We start from the raw sequence: 6,000 nt of genomic DNA, 5'->3' as shown, positions 1-6,000 counted from the left end.
TCAGCTGTTTCATGCGAGTTGTTTTCTTCAAGAGAAACGCAAGCCCCCCCTGTGCAAAAAATGAGAAGGGGTTTGGCTTGTGGTAACCAGAAGCAAAGAGTTAAATTCTCAAGTTACACTCATTTTAGGCTGCGGTGGGAGTAGGAACCCTTAAAACGGAAGGATTGATCTGTTCAGTGCTGTATTTGTTGTTAATGACAAATAAGGATGTCTGAGGTGATTAAAAAGAGAAATTAGTTTGTGACTTGTTATTAAAAATGTGATCTGCAGTCAGTGTTTATGCTGGTTTCATACATTTTTGAAAATAATTTATATATTTTTCTACAAACATTCTGATTTAATGACTCCAAAAATGTAAACAATTATATTCATGATTTGGTATCACAACATTTTTTTTCTTTTGTCAAATCAACTTTAATTTATAATCATTTATAATGGTTATTTATATGGTTCAGATAACATAATATTGTAAGTTTCTGTTGATTAAACCAATCTCCTTCATTGTATTAACTCAATTTTTTTAATTTCAGTGAACTTAAATTTTGAAGGCAACCAGGTTACAGGTTACAATATTTGTTTACAATGCAGTAGCCTAGTATAACCATCAAGAAGTAGTGAGTGCACACAACCTAAGAACAGTTTTGAAGGAAACATATTTTTGATTTATGAATATGAGGACATTCTTGGGGTTACTCCATTTGAAATGAACAAACAGCGCATTTTTATATGAAAGTCTGTGATTTGTTTTTACTATTTTTTATGGCACATGACAACAAAATGGCGACCTTCATTTCAGTTACACCACTAACCTTAATTTGGCAGACAAAGGTTTTTCAAATATTAATAATTGAATAAAAAGTATAGAACTGTTTGCTTCAATGCTCTAGAAATAAAAAGGTTACCAAACAACTTGTGCCAACATTTCTTCTTCTTTTTTTCTATCTTTTTTTTAACGAATTTAAACTGTATAATGAGACTTTAGTTATTTGTGATGATCCGTTGACCATAACACCACCTACACATTTATATAAATATTGAAATATAAAAACTTCATTAAATACGAATTTCAACATATAGGTGTAAGTCATTTTCTGTATATAGCATACTAATTTTCTATGTATTTTAGTACAATAATGTAAAATACAAGTATCACGACTTTATGTGCAAAATAGATGATCCAAAGTAGTGTTTTAGCAAATATATCGATAAAGAGGATTAAAATAAATAGGTCTGAGTGCACAAAAATTTATATTTTGAGATGTGGTTTAAATATAGCACCGTCTATGTCGGCTATTCACACGTTCTCTTCACGTTGTCTAATTTTATGCACAGGACTTCGATTGAAAAATAAGGGTGCAGCTAACTGTACAATGATTGAATGAAATCTCCACGTGGGGTTTGACCCAGCCACAATCAACACTGGCTGCGGTAGCCAATCAGCGCCGAGAGAGCCCCACGTTGGGTACGCTGACCGCTCTCTGATTGGTGCGCGTCACAATTATAGAACCCCAAACGTCAGTCAGGCGCTCAGAGCGACCGAGAAAACCATTTAACCCTTTCGGTGCGCGCGGTGGAGACATTTGATTTCAAATTCCTTTTGTGATGTAAAGTAGGTTTTTTTTTTCTCTTCTCCATTTTATTACTTTAAATCGCTTTGCATTGTTTCAGGGCGACCACAATGAAATCCCACGGCTAGTCGTTTAAAACGAGGGACTATTTCCTATGTAAATCGCCTTTTGTTTAGGCCACCAGTCTCTTAATCTGTTTATGAAATGTCTTGATTTGAAGATTCCTAAGATAGTAAGTCAGGTATTTTGATCTTTGATCTCGAAGACACACGAAACATCCCTTCACTATAAAGATAACATGCTCCGGGGAACAATAAGAACCAGTGTGTGACCTAAATCAAATCTCTTGTGAGTGTGTGTTGCTCTGGGTCAGGGAATACAGCTTAATATGCTCACAAAGGTATTATAAACCCAAGGAATCATGGAAGATCTTGGATAGCTTTTTTCATGCACCGCTGTGACATAAATAATCAAATACGCAAACTCTCTTTTGGTGTTAAGAAATGCAAAAACGCATGAGCTATTTATTAGTATTCCAGTGGCATGACCCCTTTAGCTGGGCTCATAATTAGAGAGGCAGATATTGAAAAAGCAATTTTCCCACTGTAGAAATCACTACCTGGCAGCAGTGCGGCTGAAAAACAGAAAGAAGGGATGCAGAGGAGGAGAGAAAATAGAGGGAAGGAGGAGTGCAGGGATCTGCTGAAAAGAGAGATACAGATTTAGAGGATGTATGGAGACTGGAAGTCGAAGGGGGAGGCGGAGGGGGGTCATTATTGCCATTTTTTCCCATGAATTTTAATGCTCAGAGCAGGTCTCCTGGCCACTGCGGTCCATATTGGAAACAGTCATAAGCGAGCCACATATTAGAGTCATGCTGCAGGATGTCTGATATATGATGTTTGGTGTGTGTGTGTGTGGGCAGAGAGAAAAATAAGCGTTTTAAAGCTCAGATTTCACAAAAGTTTTACAAGCAACGGTCAATATCTCCATTTTTCAGATCAGACGAGAGAGACGCCTTTGAACCATGTTTCCATTTGGCCCAAGAAAACCGAACAAAAAGACATTTTTATCCCCTACAATGTTTGACATTATTTATTCCAGAGACGTCCTTCACAAGTAACAAACTTGATCAATGATCTTCCCCCGTAATTCACTTTCACATGCAGCCCACACAATTGCAACAACACAGATATGAGCTTTTTTTAAAAGCTGAACAGAAAAAGACCAACTTGCTTCGGTACTGGGAAAATATGCTTTTAGCATTTAGAACTGCAGTAGGGAGAATATTTAAAGGGATAGTACACTGTAAAAAAAAAAAAAAAGTTTTTTTATCAACCTCGGATGTTTAAGTCATTTCAACTTAAATTACATTAAACTGACTTAAAAAATGAGTCGAATCTTGTATAATTATCAATAAGTTATGACAGTATGTTTTTACATTGCTTTAACTCATCAAAAATGTTATACAAGATTCAACAAATATTTTAAGTCAGTTTAATGTAATTTGAGTTGAAATGACTTAAACATCCAAGTTGATTGTACTTAATTTAAGGCAGCAGCTATTTTTTAAATGTTATAACCATCAAATAAAGAGTATTTTCAGATTTTTTTTTATACGTGCAATGTATTTTTCAAGATAAAACAGTTGCACTACATTTTACCACCTGAACTAACCTTAAAAGTGAAATTACCAGATTTTTTAAGAGACATATTGACCTTGACAGTCAAGAATGTCTTCAGGGGTCCTCTATATGACATAATTTCCTGTTTTAAGAGGCTTCTGTTTCATTATGATATCAGGACAGTTGTGTCACCCTGACATTTTACTAAATTTATTTTACAAATATGTATGTATAATGCTATTCTGGAACTGGAATATTCCATTAAAGGGACAGTTCACCCAAACATTTTATTTCTGTCATCATTTACTCAATGTTGTTCAAACCTGTATGAGTTTCTTTCTTCTGTTGAACACAGGAGATATTTTGAAGAATGTTGTTAACCAAACGGTTGACGGAACCCATTGACTTCCACAGTATATTTTTCATATTTGGGTGAACTATCCCTTTCAACACAAACACAAGGCTTTTGGTTTCCCCTTTCCCTAACAACATACAGTTTCCATGGTGGATATATTGTTTCACGCACTGGATTGCAAACATACCTGCACACATATATCAAACTGACAGCGCTGACTTCACTTTCTCCAATTAAAGAACTATATTTAGAGCAGAAATGGTCACTTATTCCATTTGTGTTGGTACTTTGCTCTCGTGCGACAATCGTAGTACTTGACAATCTGCTTAATGTGATTGCTGCAATATATGCACTTAAAATAATGTGGTCTTGCTAAGAAAGCTCTTAATATGAATGTAAACTTGATACACACTTATCCACTTTTGTATAAACTTGACATTCAAAACACTAAAGAAAGAAAAGGAGAAGTAAGAAACTGATAAATGAATGGATGTATGGTAATGAAGGTCTGCGACCTCATGATTGGAGGCGTGTGAGTTTGTTGCCTGGCCAGTATGGAGGTGACTGACAGCTAGACAAGGCTATGCTGTTGTTGTGATCCCCCTCTACACACACACATACACACAAACACACACCCCTCACAGACAAGCCCCATGTCAGCACGGAGACGGGAGGCTGATTTATTGGACTCTCCTCCCCTGGGAACCCCCTACCATCCTCCACCTTTTCCCCCATCCATCCCTCCATCCCTCCTCCTCTTTCCTGCTTTCCCCAGGGGGCAGAGAAGGGGTAATGACCCACATCAGCATCCACACACACACACACACACACACACACACACACACACACACACACACACACACACACACACACACACACACACACACACACACACACAGACCCTATCGTTCAAGCACATTTGCACCTTTCACAGGATATCAAACGTCAAAAAAACAGGAATCAGAAATTCCACGGCACCCATTATTCAAAGTATAATTAAGATGATTCATTCAGACAAAAATGAGGCTTCAACCTGGAACCAAGACAATGTATTTGCATATACAGAGATATGTCTCTATTATCATAGATCTGTATCAATATGCTGTTGGCTTCCTGTCAGTTCTTTTTTATTAGAACAAATTCCTATCTGATCAGATTGGCAATTGGCTTTTACAAAATGAACTATTTTATTGTTGTATTTTTCTGACCACCTTTTATAAGCCAACTGCATGATGACATAAATCTTAAAGTCTTAAAGGGATAGTTCACCTAAAAATGAAAATTCTGTCATTATTTACTCACCCTCAAGTTGTTCCAAACCTCCATGAGTTTCTTTCTTCTGTTGAACACAAAAGAAGATATTTTAAAGAATTGTTGGTAATCAAACAGCTGACAGCAACCATTTACTTACAGAGTATTTTTTCTTATTATGGCTACGTCAACTGAATGTTGGTTACCAACATTCTTTAAAATATATTCTTTTGTGTTCAACAGAAGAAAGAAACTCATACAGGTTTGGAACAACATGAGGGTGAGTAAATGATGACAACATTTACATTTTTGGGTTGAACTATCCCTCTAATTATATATTTTGTTTTGCAAGTAAATGTAAGTGATTAGCAATATGCTATGCTAATAAATAAAACAGTAGGCTATATATTAGCCTAAAATATATTGTTTTATTTATTGGTTAATAATATACTGATTTTAAATAAGTCTAATTTGTGTGCTCATTATCGTATTCATTGCAAACCCGCTAATTTGCTTCTAATAAAGACTGCAATCGCAGTACTAATAATGACAACATATAGCGTGTGTTACGAGCTCCGGCTGCCCCCTTCAGTTCATTATCAGTATTGCAAGTGAGGGAGTCAGCAGATCACCATTAAAATTCATAGACATGTTAAATAAATAAAAAATCTGTGAATTGTCACTCGAAGTTAGGAAGACACGATGAGATGTTTTCTCAAAAACAAAAAGGGTCTACCTGTTTTGTAAAATGACTGTTTTATAGATAAAACGCATTATCATGGTTTCGTTGAATTGTCAAATATCATGCTGTAACTCACGTGTTCACGCGGTTCTATGGTGTAATGGTTAGCACTCTGGACTTTGAATCCAGCGATCCGAGTTCAAATCTCGGTAGAACCTAATATTTTTTCATCGAAGTATCGCAAATAGTAAATACGCCGAAAACAACATGTAGAACTCGACGAAATTCCTATGTGAACGATAAAGACGACAGACTACCTATATGGTCGCCTGCTTACTGTTTACTACTCTGAAATATTATTATTATTATTATATAGGCCTATATATATTTTTTGTTTTAAATATTAATTTGTTTAACCAATTTTATTTTAAATAGTAAATTAAATTATTCCATCATAAATATTTAAAATATGCTGCATTGTATCACGTGATTCAGTCCACTGTCCAGATATCATTACAG

The sequence above is a fragment of the Scardinius erythrophthalmus genome, assembly GCF_964197995.2.
Source record: "Scardinius erythrophthalmus genome assembly, chromosome: 14".
Classification (NCBI taxonomy): Eukaryota; Metazoa; Chordata; class Actinopteri; order Cypriniformes; family Leuciscidae; genus Scardinius; species Scardinius erythrophthalmus.
This window is presented reverse-complemented; position numbering follows the sequence as displayed.